The sequence below is a fragment of the Phoca vitulina genome, unplaced genomic scaffold (assembly GCF_004348235.1).
Source record: "Phoca vitulina isolate PV1807 unplaced genomic scaffold, GSC_HSeal_1.0 scaffold4, whole genome shotgun sequence".
Lineage (NCBI taxonomy): Eukaryota > Metazoa > Chordata > Mammalia > Carnivora > Phocidae > Phoca > Phoca vitulina.
The window spans coordinates 26,585,200-26,602,548 of NW_022589707.1; the positions used below are offsets into that span (position 1 = coordinate 26,585,200).

At 36.6% G+C, this 17,349-nt stretch overlaps 1 protein-coding gene across 1 annotated transcript in view; it reads left to right on the forward strand.

The window, feature by feature from the left end:
• Positions 1-6,892: 6,892 nt before the first annotated feature.
• Positions 6,893-17,349, forward strand: part of TFEC (transcription factor EC) — a 120,286-nt gene continuing 109,829 nt past the window's right edge. The window contains exon 1 of the mRNA XM_032401730.1: positions 6,893-6,946. The gene's annotated coding sequence lies outside the window, so the exon portion shown is untranslated. The remainder of the gene's footprint in view (positions 6,947-17,349) is intronic.

A 17,349-nucleotide genomic window follows, 5' to 3' on the forward strand; every position in this document is an offset into this window, starting at 1 on the left:
CTCAGGAGCTCCATGTCCCTTGGTTTTTAATCTTATTTAATTATTTTTTAATCTTATAATATCTATCTTAAATATCTATTTTTTAATCTTATAATAATTCCATTATTTAGAGAAGGTAATGGTGGTACCTGTCCAGCCAGGTATTGAAAAGATTGCTCAGGATGGTTCGTATGATGTAACCATCACATAGCAAGAGATCGTTAAAAGTCAATTAGGGTTATTCTTATCCCTGCTCTGTATCTTCTGCAGAGAAAATATTAAAAACAGCAAAATTAGAGGGCTATCCAATTATCTGGTTAATTCTGACACATACTAACAGCTGTGTAATAAGCGTGTGGTGATGTGTTGCTTGGGTGGTAGATACCGGACACATTCCACCCAGTTGTTGGAGACTTTCTTGGATTACCTGTGTAATTCAGATAATTCTCTAAAAATAATCTCCCATAGCCAGGAGGATTCAGTAAGAGGTAGGTAGATGGCATCTTAATAATTCCTAGGACAAACCAGGCTTGATAGATTTCTACCACAATAAATTTGTGAGTTCAAAGGAATGGGTGAAGTTTCTGAATACCTTTGCTGGAGACGATGGCAAAGCACAGACTCTGCCCAAAGTGGCACATGGTCCAGATTAAATAACAAGAGTTCCATCTTTTCTCTTTCTCTTGGTTAAAAGATGTTGATTGTTATTATATTTGTTTGCATAGGCCAAAAAGAAAAACACCTAAGCTTGTGGGGTAGAATTCGTTTCTCTTCTTTTAAGAAAAGCCTTCCTCTTAGAATGTAAAACTGGTTGATTTTTTTTTCCTATTAAAAACTGATGCTTTCTTGTAGGAAAAATCTTCCTGTGACTGGTGATAAATGATTGTGAAAATAAAGGCTTATTGCAGATTACACTAGACCAGGCAGATAGTCTTGGAGTTAAAGAATTAGTAGGCCTTTCCAATGAGAATCAGCCTGAAATTATGTCCATTTATGCGACATGTGTTCTTATTTGCTCATTCATAGAATAGTAGATTCTATTATTTTTAGAGTTGTAAGGGGCCTTGCAAGCGTTGCACACATAAGGTGGTCAGTCAATATTTGCTGAATAAATGCATGAATGTATTTTAATGTCCCTCTCATTGTTGAAACCTTTTCCCTTTTTTATATACTATAGAGAGTCATTTAGCTTGTGCTTGAACATTCCAACGGACTAAAAGCTTACAAAATTCAGAGGCAGCCCTTTTCATTGGTGGATCACTCTAATTATTAGATCTTTCTCTTTCTTTCTTGCCTTTTTTTTTTTTTTTTTTAGACAGATTTTATCACCATGTAATTTCCACCCTTAGGTTTTAGTTTGGTTTTATGGGAGAACATTAAAATAAATCTACTTCCCCTTTCACATGAAAGTTCATCACATATTTCAAGACAGCTATCATGTCCCCATAATTCTTTTCTTCTCCAAACTAAACTACCGTTTTTCAGTTGTTAGTGTTTCTAGTTCCCTAACCATCCCTATTCTTCTTTTCCCTGTTTTTTTTGGTCAATGTTTCTAATACATTTATTTATTTTATCATCTTCTGTATAATGAGTACTTTTTGAATCAGCAACTGCAATAGCTATTTTATTTATATATATATATATTTTTTAAAGATTTTATTTATTTGACAGAGAGAGACACAGCGAGAGAGGAAACACAAGCAGGGGGAGTGGGAGAGGGAGAAGCAGGCTTCCCGCGGAGCAGGGAGCCCGATGCGGGGCTCGATCCCAGGACCCTGGGATCATGACCTGAGCTGAAGGCAGACGCTTAACAACTGAGCCACCCAGGCGCCCCTTATTTATATTTTTTATTTAATTCCTACACCAACCCCATGAAGTTGGTTTTTCCCAGTGAAAACACTGTGTCCGGGCCATCCAGCTAAGAGACATGACTTGGATTCATGCTGACTGTAGATAACCACCAAATCATGTGCAAGTATCTTAGCCTTTCTTTGCCTCCGTTTTCTCATCAGTGAAATGGGGATTATAATCATCCCTACCTCCTAGAGCTCTCATGAAGATAGAATTCATATTTGTAAAGCACTTAAAAAAGCATCTGGCCAATAAAAAGCACTGTAAGTGTTTGTGAAACAAGCAAACCTAGTTTATGCTTCCACACTATACCGTACCCTATAATTTTTTTTTTAAGTGGGTTTGGTATGCTTCGTCAAGTTCCCCCAAGTATATCCCTGTCTTAATTCCCAGAACCTGTGGATATTACCGTATACAGCAAAAGGAACCTTGCAGATGTGATTAAGGATCTTGAAACAGGTAGATTTTCCAGGTAGACCCAATCTAATCATAATAGTCCTTATAAAAGGAATGCAGACATTAGAGTCAGGGAGAAAACCATGTGACCGTGGAAGCAGAAATAAGAATGATGTACTCTGAAGATGGAGGAAAGAACCACAAACCAAGAAATATAGACAATTTCTAGAATATGAAAAGGCAAGGAAATGGATTCTCCCCTATTGCCTCCAGAAGGAACCAGCCCTGATAACACCTTGACTTTAGCCCAGGGAAATGGATTTCAGACATTTGTCCTATAAGATAAAAAATTTGTGTTAAGCCACCAAATTTTTGATATTTTTTTATAGCATCCACGGGAAACTAACACAGCAAGTGTCCCCAGTTGTCTGATACCTTGCATTAGAAAGATCTCAAGTATAAAGAACTTGAGTTACATCTGAGATGAGTATCATAGGCATTGTGTCCAATCAACATCCAGGAAAATACATTTTACATCCAGAAATTCCTAGTTGTATGCGATATTCCCAATAGCCTTGAGAGAGAAGTTTAATTAGCAAAAGCCACACTAACAACATTAAGTCTGCCCTACTTTCCCCCTTTTCTTGGGTATTAGCCATGCTCGTGACAATCAGTGTGGGGGAAATTTATCTCATTGGTGCTTTTGTTTTTATCCTCTGTCAAATGTCCTCCCTCCCCCCTTTCATTTAGGGACTCCTTTGCATCTTTGGGAGTGAGTTGCTCTTTCTAGGTGGTATCTTTCTTTTAGCCCCTCAGATGTCTGTGGTCATTCTTTGCACTTCAGTCTTAACTTAATTAATTCATCCCAAGTCCTCACCTTTGTTGTTTGTTTTGTTTTGTTTTTGTTTTAAAGGCCACAAAAAATACTGTTCGCACACACTGAGTCTTTGGTCAACTGAAATCTCAAATCTATCCTGTATAAATTGATGGGGAACCTGGATATTTCCCAATATACACCTATTTAAATTTTGAACCCAAATGAAATATTGTGTATTTTCTATGGAAATGGGTTTGGCCCACTATTTTAGGCTATCACACTATTAATAATAATAATAATAATTTATTGTGTATTATGTATCTAGTACTATTAGGGGTTTAAAGTATTAAATTGCTATTAATAATTATTACTAAATCATGTTGTTACAATAATCAAGATAATAAGAAGAACTTTATTTTTAAATGCTGATTTTGCCATTCAGTCCATGTTATTTCTCCCAGGTTAGTTTTTTCCCCTCATATTTGAGCAGCATCCATACTATGTATTTCTCTGAATCCTGTTAAATATGTTAAACAGCAATGCAGAAATGAAAGGTTCTGTGTTGGGGCGCCTGGGTGGCTCAGTTGGCTAAGCGTCTGCCTTCAGCTCAGGTGTGATCCTGGAGTCCCAGGAATTGAGCCCCCACCCCCATCCCAAGTTGGGCTCCCTGCTCAGCAGGGAGTCGGCTTCTCCCTCTCTCTCTCTGCCCCTCCCCCCCATGCACACACACTCTCTCTTGCTTACTGTCTCTCACATAAATAAATTAAAAATCTTTAAAAAGAAAAAGAAAGATTCTGTGTGCACCATTACAAATGTTACTCAAGGTAAGTTTCCCAAACTTCTGTGCATTTGTCTTCAAAGGGCCCTAAAATACAGATATCTGAGGACTGAGACCTATTTTTAATATATCAGTAAGTGAAAATTTTGGGAAAAATTAGGCTCATGTTGAAATATTAATCATCTCTCTTTGGGATTGATAGTTTTAACAACTTTGCCTCACTAATAACTGAGCTTGTGTAGATTTATTTTATCAGTGAACACATTATAAAAGACTGTAAGATGCTTTGCTGAAATTAAGAACTGATATTATATTATAGTCTTCCTGACAATCATCTTAGGAAGATGCATCACTGATTTTATTTTATAGAGCACTGTATTAGTTTCTGTAGTTTATTTTATAGAGCACTGTATTAGTTTCTGTAGCCAAACTGGGTGGCTTAAAACTACAGAAATTTATTCTCTCAAGTTCCGGAGGCCAGAAATCCAAAATCGAGGTATCAACAGGAGTGGTCCCTTCTGGGGGACTCAGAGAGAGATTTCCGTGCTTTTCTCCTGGCGCAACTCCTGTCTCTGCCTCTGTCATCACATGAAATTCTTCCCTCTGTGTCTGTCTTGTTGGTGTCTCTTTCCCTCTTTCTATAAGGAGTCCAGACGTATGGATCAAGGCCTCACCCTACTCCAGGATGACCTCATCTTAATGTGCAATTTAAGTACATCTGCAAAGACCCTATTTCCAAATTAGGTCATATCTATAAGTACCAGGGGTTAGGACTTCAACATTTTTGGGGGGGCAGGGAAGGACACAATTCAACTCACAACAAATAGAGAAAAGGAGAAATCACTAAAGTGACTAGGGAATGCATACAGAATATGAACCCAATACTTTTGTCATCATACAATACTCCCTTGTTTCCAGTTCCCTGTCTCCTAGTGAATTCCACTTTATTTTCCACGTCTTCATAGACTAGCTACTTAAAAATGTGCTGTAGAATTTCATGGGTGCTAAAAATAAATCTCACTAATTCTTGGTGTCCAAATCTATTATTTCCCATTTTTATTAAGTTGTTCATACCATTAACTCAGGTTCCTCAAGTACTTTTTTTGTTTCCGAGCTCGCATAATTGCTCTGGACAATTTATTTAGATTGGTTTGCTGAGTCCTTATCACCTATACTCCTATATTGGGCTTCAATTTCATTTTAATGATTATTCTATATATTCTAGTTTAAAGCATAATGAGTTCTGCTTTTCCATGTTCATATCCATTGTTCCTGCGCTGTGATTTGTCATAAAAATCACTGGTCTTTTCCTACATCCTCCTTCCCTTTACAGTTCTTTTGCCTTCCTCTAAGGGTTGGCAGTTCAAAGTAGGGCTCAGCCAAATTCAATCAGTTAACCAACCAATTGATAATTATTGGATTCCTATTATGAGCAAGGGCTGTGTGAGATGGCGGGGGGGTGGGTTCTTACAATGTAAGAAATAACACATAAGAAATCTTGCCCTTGAAGAGCTTGTATTCTAGTATGTGGAACACAACTGAGTAAGCAGGTAATTGCAATAGTATATGGTAACTGCTCTGAAAATGGTTGTGCAAAGATGTCCTTGTGCAAGAGGAATACCTTACCCACCTTTGAAATGATTGCTAGTGCCACACTTTTGTAATTAGCTATGTTTTTCCATATGTTGTTCCTTTATTATTCTATCTTAATATCTACTTTTTGAAGACACAATGCTCCTTTTATGGATCTGGTGTTGCCTTGGACGGGAGCTCCCTCATTCTGCAGCCAATGTATTTTTTTTGCCTTATAATAATGTTCAACATATTAATCAAATAAGAACAGTATTATTAAAGTTAATAACATTAACCTCTTCTTTTTTTTGCAGATTCGTATCAGTGATATAGTTCTCTAGAAAAAAATCAGAAAAGCAAAGGTTGGTATGCTATCTTACAAACGCTTAAACCAGAGTTTATCTAAGAGAGGTTATTTAAAGATGTTAGAGCATTAATTCTAAATTCCCTGGGGCGCATTTGTTTAATCCAGACACTTCACATTATTACAATGTCTTCTGTGGTGGGAGATTTTATAGAGACTAGAAAGAAAAAGATATTTTTCCAGATACATTGGACAGTAATATGGATGGCCATTAGCTACACATTCAGTTCCTCTAGCAGCTTCCTCGTTTTACTTTCATGGCTTTTTAAGAGGTTACTTCTAGGACAGCACTGCTCTTCAGTCTGCAATAGCTCAAGTTGGAAACCGAGCGGGGAAAATGCGGTATCCATTGTGGTCTGTTTTTCTCTGTGACAGTTGTTCCTATTTTGTGTTTGTTTCTCTTTTAATGAGGATACAACTTTCATCTAGGGAGATGTATGGATCACTTGTTAATGTACTTAAATGCACTAAGGCACTCCATCAGTTGGAAATTGTGACTTGTAGCTGAATTATTTTTGCACAGCGAATGGTTTTCCTTTTGACATATTTTAATATACTTGCACACTGAGAGCAAGAGTGGGTGAACAGAAAACAGACTGTTTTATTAACCCAGCAGTCACCTTTGAGGTTTGTACATGTCCACTTTTTTTCTTGCCTTTGTACATAATCCCAAGAGGCTGGTACCTGGCTTTGCTCAGAATAACAAAGTCAGGCACAAATCTCCAAACACAATTGTTAGCTGGATGCCAACTGTTTCTTCTCATCTTTTATTTTTTTTAGACTTGAGCATTAAGAATTGGATCTTTATGGGTGAACCATAACCATTAAAGGATGAGTTTGTTTTTCTATTTCACATGCTTCCCCTATCATTTACTAGATTTATCTCACAATATGTAATCTTCGGTGATAAAAGAAAATAATTTTTGCATGTTTTTTGCAGAGCTCCTTTTTTTCAAATCCATTAATAGTGAGAAGAAAAGAAGACACAAATATGTTACAAGCTCTAACCGGACTCCAGTTTCAACAGAAAGAACAATTAGGAGAAAAGGAGAGGAGACTTCATCTCAGCCAGGAAGCCAGGGCCCAGCATACACAGTTCCACATGCAATTTTCATACAAACCAGTGTTTCAGAGACTTTTCCCAGTAAGACCAGAAATTTCTTCAAGTCAATTACCATCCTTTTCTAAGGTATATATCTGTAAATGTGTGTGTATATATATATATTATATTTATATAGCCATAATTTCTAAGTGAATATAGTAGGTAATCACCACTGAAATCCATACATTTTAATTTTACTCAAAAGTTGAAGAGCAAATAATAAAAATCCAGAGCCTTCTCCCAGCTCCCAGTAAGTGGCTCATTTAAAAGGATATAAGTATCAGAGCGACAAAACATCCAAAGTACACAGTTTTCTCTTCCATATCATCATCATTATCAACATCATCATCATGATAATAACACCAGTTGATATTTTGGAGACTTTTATACATTACAAAGGAGTTTCATATCATCTCATTTGACTATCCAAACCAGTCAGTGAGGTGTGCCTTATGAACAGAAAAATTATTAAGAGTGAAAAGCCTTTTAAAAGCATTCGGAGACTTCTAGAACACAAGTAAGTGGTGTGGTATATAGAAAGCGTGACGTCTTTGAGTTAGAATTCTGAGTCTGCATTGCTGATTCTATGATACTGGGCCTTTTAAAACATCGCTTTGTTGAATTGTTCAGTTTGAGAGATAATAATTATGCCAAAAGTGGTTATGGAGTTTGATTGAAGATTTCCTTTTGTAGAGGGTCCGTTTTGGTGTGTAAAGGTAGCGAATGTATTTTAGATGGGATTTTTGCAGGGGAGTAGGTTAGAGAACATAACTTTGAAGACCAGTACAATGAGTATATGATCCTAAGGCTAGGGACCTATTCAAGGGAACACACCTAGTAGATGACAGAGGCAAGATTAGAATCCATTTTTTTTCTGCCTCCCAGAGTACATCTAGAGTTCAGTTTAATTTCAACACTGTATTTTGAGCCTTTGACCAAGTTCTCGATCTATATAATTGTAAGATATAAATGTGAAAAAGACCTTACTATGAAGATTTTGTAATGTAGAAGGATAAATAAATACATTAAAAGAAAGACTGTACCATGCGTGTGGTACATAGTAATTGTACAAGGGTTCGGTGATGTCATGGAAGCCTTTATTATTGTGAGGCATTTCAGCTGGCCCTAAAAGTATTGCTACATCCATTTTCAAGGAATAGCTATATCAATCATATTTGCTTTAGCTTTCCTATTAAGCCTATTCTTAAAAAGAAGACCATTCCATTAACCTCTTGTAAACTTTCAAGCACAATTGCTTATTTATTGTAAATTAAGCTTTCAAAAATCATTGCTCCTTAAGGTCATGTGTATCTTTTGTTTATAATTATTTCTGACTTTATTACATGTTTTTTAAGTCCTTCTAACTTTAATTACTAAAATGTTGTTTAGGCAGGAATGCTTTTTAAAAATGTTTTTAATCTTTAATTTTTTAAATTGAAATATAGTTGCCACACAGTGTTACATTAGTTTCAGGTGTAGGGCATAGTGACTCAGCACGTCTGTATGTTACGCTGTGTTCCCCACAAGTGTAGCTGCCACCTGTCGCCATTCAGTGCTATTATCACACCATTGACTATATTCCCTCTGCTGTAACTTTTATCCCTGTGACTTATTCATTCCATAACTGGAAGCCTGTTATTTTCTACTTATCTTTACTCATTTTGCCCAAGCCCCCACCCCCACCCCTCTGTCTTCCTAAGTAGGCGTGCTTTTCATGGAAAAATCACCTAAGATTGAGTGCTATAACTTTTGTCTTCTTAGGGTCATCCTCCTCCTCCTTCTCACATCCTCATTATCAAAACAATAAAATTTTAGCACTTTTTAAGCAAGTGCTGTGGGAGAGCCATCATGCTGAGCAATTCGTGTACATTAGTCCTAATTTCTTAATAACTCAGTAGAGTAGTTGTAAGCCCCATTTTGCAGACACTGAGCTGAGGCTCAGAGATTTTAAGAAATTAGTTCAAAATTATACAATTAGCAAAAATGGCAATGTTGGCACTTAATATTTGTCTACCTAGTTGGAGTTTATCACTTTCTTACTAGGTTTATGAGTGAGAACTCAGATGATTTCCAGTAAGAATAACCCATGTGGAAGCAGAGTGAGCCACCAAGACAATTTGTTGGTTTCTATTCCTAGGAGGGACAGCTGATACCGGGGTGACTGGAACCAGGACTTCAAATATGTTAAGAATGTGTTTATCTCCCAACTGTGCTTTTCCCTGCATACTGTCTTTGTTCTCAGACTGGCTCCTCCTAGCAGCAAACCATGTAAGCTTCATTCCCTCCAGGCTCACATTCTCACAACTTGCCACCTAGGAAAATGCCGGCTTGTGTTTACCTAGGTCCAGTGTGAAAAATTTCAGATTAAGACTTGCCTGGGATCACAGTTCCATCCCTTGGTCTGGTCATTAAGGTGATGCTGAGTGCCGTGCTCGGTTTTTACCCGTCACGAGTTCACTTCGGCGACCGTAGGTACGGATGGATGCAAGAGTGTGTTATTTGAATTGGGTGGGGGGTCCTCTACAGACATGCCCTCCAGGAAACTCTTAGGCAGTAGTCCCAATTTGTGGCTCTCAACACAGACCATTATGATACCTGTTCTCATTGCCTTGGTTAATTTTCTACCTGTAACACCCCTAACTCATTAGATCTATTAAATTATATCTGCAGGGTGGAAAGGTTTTCTCTAATTTTACCCATTAAGCTAAAGTATGTCAAGTTTGTTATGAACATTTTTTTAGGGGGGGAAGGGTAGTGGGAGAGGAAGTATTAAGCAGACTCCACTCTGAGAATGGAGCCCCACTTGAGGTTTAATCTCATAACCTCAAGATCTCCTCTGGAGCTGAAACCAAAAGTCAGAAGCTCAGCTGATTGTGCCACCCAGGTGCCCCATTGTATTATGAAATTTCTTAACACGTTGTAATATAAGTTGCAATAAATATTTATTAATTTATTTTGAAGAATGAAATTTGGCTGTTTTAGAGTATGTAAGATAGGCATCTTCTTTAAAATGGAACATTTCTTTCTGAGCACAATCATGTGCCACCCCTGTGTTAGAATGTTAATGGACAGACTATGTGGGAAGCTCTATCCTCTGGAAGTATCTAATTTCATTTTGTTGATAACATGTAGAGGGGATAAAAATTATGAGAAAAATGTAGTCTCTTTCTTTTCTGTAATAATTTCACACTTTTCTTGAATTCCCCACTGCCCTTCCAATACTCATATCTTACCGGGGGATGGTAGGGGATAAGAGATGGGAAAGAGGAGATGGCTAATTGGGGAGAGGATAATGGGATAAAAATTTAACTTTCTAGTTAAATGTATTTCAAACCTTTCAGTTTAAAGTGTTTGCTTTCAGGTTAAATCTGTCTCTTTTTGGCAAACGCTGTCTGTCATGGGTATGAGGTAGAGCTTATGTGTCTATGTGTCCTCTGACCAGGCTTCCTGTTGGCTTCCACTGCTAGGTCTGTGGTGAACGGGATTCATGGCCTGTCCTCCTGGCTGAGGCAGCATCAGTGGTCAATGCTGGTAGACCTTGAACCTCAACCACCAGAGCCCAGGCTGGACCTCCTCATGCCACCCCTTAACCACTGGAGGCCTGAAGGAATATTTGTCAAGTCACCATTTCTGATATGCTGAGGTCACTCAACACTATCAGAGTTCTAAATGGAAAACATACCAAAGGCTCCTCTTGTTCATGTTCTGTCTTCTCCCTGCTGGGGTTTCTGTCCTTTTCCAAACTCCCCAGTGCATACACACTAATGAGTTTCCTCCAGAACAGTGAATTAGGACCCTCATGTCTGTCTTGTTGTTTCCCTTTGTCTTCTTTCTACAAATTTTTTTCCCCCGGAGGAAACATATTACTTCTCCTTGGCCTGTTAGGAACTTTCTACATTTCCTTTTTCCAGTGTTGACATCCACCTTTCTCTCTAGGGCCATGAGCAAAAGGGCAGGGAGTTGGAATACAGAAAGGAAAATATACAAGAGGTGTGTATCAAGGATATTAATCCTAATATTGGGATAAAACTTACGGAACAAGAAAGGCAATTAAAAAAAAAACTCAATCACAGAATCAACTGCTAAACATTCCATGCTTCCAATTTTCTAGTTGTACTTTGGATGTTCTAAATTTGTCAAATAACCTGTAGAATTTGGTTATCTCCTCCAGATAAATCTCATTTCCATTTATGCTGAAAAACCTTTTGAAGTTATCTATTTCAAAGACTTTTTAACAACCCTTGCTTTAAAAAAAATTAAACTCAGACTTAAAAAAGAAATTATGTCAAGTGTCCTATATATTACCACTTACATACTTTAAAAATCCCTCTGCCTCTAGTGTTGATAAAGGGAAAGTACAGAGACTATAGAGCTAAAAAACATAAAATGACAACTACACATTGCTATAAAAAGTTTTTTTTAATCATAATAAAGATTCCCCCCCCCCCAAAGTTCCATTTGTTCTAAATATGAGGAATGCGTGGTTCAGACATGAGCAAATGTAGCTGCTACTATCTGATACCAAGTGACGGATGAACTGAAATGGTAGCAGCGGCTTAGGCTAAGTTCATCCAAGTTATGATCATCTTCATAATCAAGAAGCCTAAAGAAGTCACCTAATCCCCATTGTGTTTTCTGAATAATACATTATTCATTATTATACATCTGAGACTCGTAGCATCTAATACCCTGTGAAATAGCTTTATAGCCCAAGAGTTTACTAATGGAGGAAAATGGCTCGCTGAAGCCAAGGGGTACAAGAGTGGGAGTCATCTGTTTCCTACAGTCTTCAAGTATAAGACAGTCTGGCACTGTGATTCATATTAATCAATACCTGCTTTTCAGGAGCTGTCTTGATTTTAGGTAATGAAGCAGAGAGAATTATACAACCTTTTGGGTAATATATTGTGGCATCCAAAGATGTTATAATATTAATGTTCTTCTTCACTATGAATGGCCTATAATTTTAGCATAATTTCCTTTTACTTATCTTGAAACATAGAAAACTGGTCACCTTTAACTTTATAATCTTCCTCCATAAACGTGAAGACTGTTGTTCATTTTCAGTTTTTCCTTGTATGTCTCTTTTTTTGAGGCTTTGATTAAATTATTTTGACTAACAGTCACCTCTTCAAATTTCTAATGGTTACTTGAAACTGCATCATGGGGAATGACCAAAAAGAAACTCATTAAAGTTTTAAAATAACACGTACTCAACATGCAACTTTGTTTTTTGAATTTTTAGTGACAACACTACTATCTTCATTTTCAATTATTTTTAAAATATGTAAGTCCAGATAGACACATACTAATTATTTCTATTAGCTTCCAGTAGATGAATAATATCTGTCTGTGCCACCTGACCCTGTGGGTGAAATCTCAAACACAAATAACTGAGAAAAGCAGAAATAGTATATATTTCAACTCCAAATTACATTTTTAATAATAATCTATACCTATACAAGTGAAGAGATTCAGTTCAAGATTTAAGGAGGTGTCTTGGTGTTCTGTGAATTATTTTAGTTCCCCCGATTCAATGGTTCCTAATCTCTCTGGCTTTCCTTTCAACTTTCTCCTGTTTAGGTTCAAGGGATTGCCTGTCTACAACTTTTCTGAGACCTCTCCAGTCTGATTACACACTGTGTAAGCAGCAGTTTCGGCAGATCCACTTTTCACTTGCTAGCGGAGAGAAAACTAGCTTTCCATTTTCCTATTCTTGTTTGGCTCCTAGTTACAACACTTTTCCTTTGTCCATCAGAGACCATCTATACCCTTGGGGCTCCAGACATTCCCTCCTGCTTTCCTACACATGCTCCATCTTGTTACCCTCCCTTAAAATTGTTCCACCACATTCTAGGCACTTGTTCTCACCATATGCTGTTTTATTTTCTACACAGCTTTTCAAAGTATCTGAAAATAATTAATCATATCATTTTGGGGCTTTTGGCATTGTTTATATGTTTACTGATTGCTTGGCTCAACCATTGAAAATGTAAGCTGCATGGGAGAATGGATCTTGTCTATCTTGTAGATGCAGCTCTGGGGACTAGAATAGAGTAGGTACTTACAAAGTATTTGTTTAATAAAGGATTTTCCTTAAAACTCTGATTTGGGGATAATTTTTTTTTGAGGGGATGGCTTCTCACACTATCTGCAGGCAAATTAATACATTATCATGGCTTCAATAAACGTAAATGCCCTAACCTACAAGAGTTAGCACTGACCTCCTCTGAACTGACATCCAAATATCCAGCTGCTTCTACCTAGAGGCCTTTTCAAATTCAATACGGCCCAAGCTAGATTAGTAATCTAGTGTCTCCTGGTGCCTTCTCAAATGAAACAAAACAGAGATCCTGCTCGTTGTTCAGTGTTTTGTACTTCATAACCGGAATACTTATTTATGCATTTGCTCAAGCCTTAAAACTGGGCTCATCTTTTCATCTTCTCTCTGTTACTGCAAATTCTTTTTGACTCTCTCTCATACTCTTGGATCTGCCTCATAAATAGTTCTCAAATCTACCCACTTTCCTCTGCTACTGTTGCCATTACCCTAGTCAAGGTTATTATCATTTCTCATGTATTTAACTACAATGCTCCCTATTGATGTCCTTGCTTTCTGTCTGGTTCCCATCCAAACTTTTGCCACCATGAATCCCCAAGGATCTTTCACCAAGTAAATATGACTGTAGTATCCTTTTCCCAAATAAGCAAACTCACCAACAAAAGCTCTTCAGTGGCTTTCCATTCCCTTTCAGATAAAGTTCAACCTCCTTAAGTTGCTTAGAGCGGGGATGTATGCTTACTCCTCTTATCTTTCTTGCTTTGAGTACTCATAAGAGTGAATGATTGATCTTTAGGCAATTTCCCCTACATTATATTTTTCTCAGCTGGACTATAGCTAGAAGCAAATTTGAGATTATATTCTCCAATAAGTAGCCTGTATCCTGTTTTTCCATATTAACAATTGAGAATGGAATATTAAACTTTGAAAACAGAGGAATGTGGTAGGTTTAACATTTTATGATAAAAAATACATTTCTTAAGATTTAAAATACACAAAAAGGGTTACTAGCAGCAAAGCTCAGAATTTTCCTTAAGAATCATCTTTGGATCTACTCCAATGCATGAACAAATGTTCCGTTCAATCACAGTTTTCAGACATAGCTGAATGGCCAAATTATTTTGGTCTAGAAAATTTTCAAAGCACTTATTACTTGTGTCCAATTATAGCCATAGAAATGTATCAATAACACCCTCAAGCATTTTCTAATTCTGGGATATCATCTAATGTCTTTTAATAATTTACAATATATTCATTATTGTCCCCCATCTCCACCCCCAAGCTTTTTTCTGCAATCAATGCTATTTTAAAAGTAAAAATTCCTTCGCTGGTTCTTGTGAACAAAAACACTCCTCCTCTTTCTTCAGCCAATTATTTATGTAGTCAATCAGGTCTGCTATTGGGGCAAATAGTTTAAATATTTTAAGAAATTTAATCCTTGAATTGTGTAAAGTGTGAAAGGTACATATATGTTAAACTTACTTAAAATGGTTACTTTCTAATTCTACCTTCATCTTCTTTTCTTCCATTACAGTTGGAGCAGATTGCAATTGCCTCCTTTCACTGTTATTAACTTCTCCCCTTTCATCAGAAAAAGGATCTTGCTTTCTTTGATTCTCTTACTGATATTTTAAAAGAAATTTTTTCCCTCTCTTGCTGTCTCTCAGGCAAGTCCCATCTCAATTGTACTTTGTCATTCACTGTCAGTCTTTGTGTCTGTCCTCTTATCCCAGCCTACTTTTCTTCTTTTTCTTTTTCTTTTTTTTGGGGGGGGGAGAGGTGGAAGTAGGAGGCATTGGTGTTGAGAGTCTCACATCCATTTCAGGCCTTAAGCAAAATGAATTCATTTCAAATGGAAATCGCATTTTACATAAAAAACGGTAAGGTTTCTTTGTTTTAATAAATTAGAGCCTTGTGTAACACATACTCATCTAAAGAAATTTTAGAATAGGACCTCCAAATAACTAATAATCGGAAAATTCTGATCTTGGGCCGTAGTCACTGAAGATAAGGAAAGACATCTGCTTCAGTACCCCATCTGGCTTTTACACAGGCATTTCAGACTCAGTATGCTCTTGCTCTTTCTTTTATCTATGCCCATCTGCTTGTATGGTGTGTTCCCACCCTAACATATTTTCAGACCCTTGCCATAGGGCAGAAGTGCCAAGCAATTATTTGTTGAGATAGATAGCCCACATAATACTGTAAGTGACATCTGTTCTGTAGGAAATCCTTCCCTTGTGGCTGCAGGGTCATATTGGCAGCTCATAGGAATATCAAAATTGACATACAGGAACAATTGAATGTTTCATCTTATCCTGAATTCTCACTCAGAGAGCATCCAATACCAGATGCTTTAGAGGGCCCTGTAACCCCCTGACTCTTTCTCTTGTTCTCTCTACACCTATGGTAATTGGCAATACTACACTATGGGGAAAATTTCTTCCTGACCCCAGCTGGTAACCAAATTATGCCCTAAGGCATGAAGATTGGCATATTTTAAGTTTATTGTAGCTAAGATGTTGAAAAAAAGCGATGTTTTTCATATTAATGTTCTTACCAGATTGTTTGACCTAAATAAATAGCTTGAATAGTAAATTCCACAAATTACTCTTAATAACTTATTATTTGGCAAAATTACAATGACAGATGAACATTTTAATCTTTTAAGAGTGCTGATCCCCATGTTTGGCAATTGTTTCTTCTTCTTTAAACTATTTCCAACAGATGATAAGAAAAATGGTTCACAGTCCATAATGGCTCAAGATTTGAATCTTTGAATATAAGTATTCGTTCTGAGTAAACTCTGAATTTGTTGATTTTTAGCCATTTGATATTAAAAAGGCAAGCAGAATTTAGAGCCAAAATCATTACTGGCAAATTAAAAATACAATATGCAAGGTAGGTTCTGAATAAATTCATACCTAATTCAGTTTCCCCAAACCATCTACATTGGTGGTGTTATCCTCTTTAGTGATCCTCAGAACACCATGAACAACCTCAGACTAGAAAAAGTTAGGATGGTATAATTGTGAAAGGTTTATAAAATTAGAATTAAAATTAAACTACTCAATTACATAATTGAATCAACAACCCATTTACTTAAGTTTATGTTTGAGTAAGATTTAAACACTTGGTATGAGTTGTATTTTGAAATACCTACTAACATGAGAATTAGTGACTTAAAACAACTTTTACCTCTTTATGATTCTCTAGGCTAGCAGTATGGGCTGGGTTCATTTTAGCGGTTCTCTTATTTTTGCTGTTCCATTGGCATACTATCTGGGGATGGATGGTGTAACACAGCCTTACTCAAAAGTCTGGTTTTGGTATTGGCCGTCTGCTGGACCATTTATCTCTAGTAGGATAAGTTGGCTTCTTCCTATGTTGCAGAGTTCTAAAAGCAAGAAGAAAGGGACCAGCCTTAATGTAGAAATTATTTTATACTTCTGCTTGCATGCTGTCCCATTGGGCCAGACTCATGCTAAGCCCAGAGTCAACGTGGAGCAGACTATAAAATAGAGCAGATACAGAAAGGTATGATTTTTGTGGGTGCTTTAACTATAACAATCTACGACATCTTGTTGCTATATTGCGTGCAGGAACTTACAGTACTGCCGTTACTGCAATATTGTGCTAAATTCCGTAAATCTACGAGAGAAATGTGTAAATAAGGTAAAGATCAGTAAAACTAATTCCTCTTTTTATATATTTTAGATACAAGTCCTTTGTCAAGTATGTAGTTTGCAAATATTTTCTCCCAGCCTATAGTTTGTCTTTTTATCTTTTTAATAAGATCTTTCATTTTCATAAGAGCAAATATTTTTAATTTGGATAGCATCCAATTTATTAATTATTTCTTTTATGGGTTGTGTTTTCACGTCATGTTTAAAAACTCTGTTTATACATTGTTGTATATACTCTGTTTATTCAATTTGCTAATATGTTTTTGAGGATTTTTGCATTTAAGCCCATGAAAGATATTGGCCTGTAGCTTTCTTTTTTTCCTTTTTTGTGTGTGACTTTGATATTAGGATAACACTGACCTCATCAATGAGTTGGAAAATGTTAGTTCCTCTCCTATTTTCTGGAAAAGATTATGTAGAGTTGATGTCAGTTCTTATTTAATGTTTGGCAGATTCCATTATCAAAAACATCTGGGCCTAAGATTTCTTTTTTGTAAATTTTAAGTTACAAATTTAATTTAACAGTTACGGAGTGTTGAAATCTCAGTTAAAACTGTGGGTTTGTCTATGTTTCCTTTCAGTTCTATCAGTTCTTGTTTCATGTATTTTGATGCTCTGTTGCTTGGTGTATACACGTGTGGGATCATTATGTCTTCTTGGTAGACTAACCCTTTTGTTATTATGTAATATTCTTCTTTGTTGCTGATAAGCTTCTTCTTGGAAGTTTATTTTACATGATACTG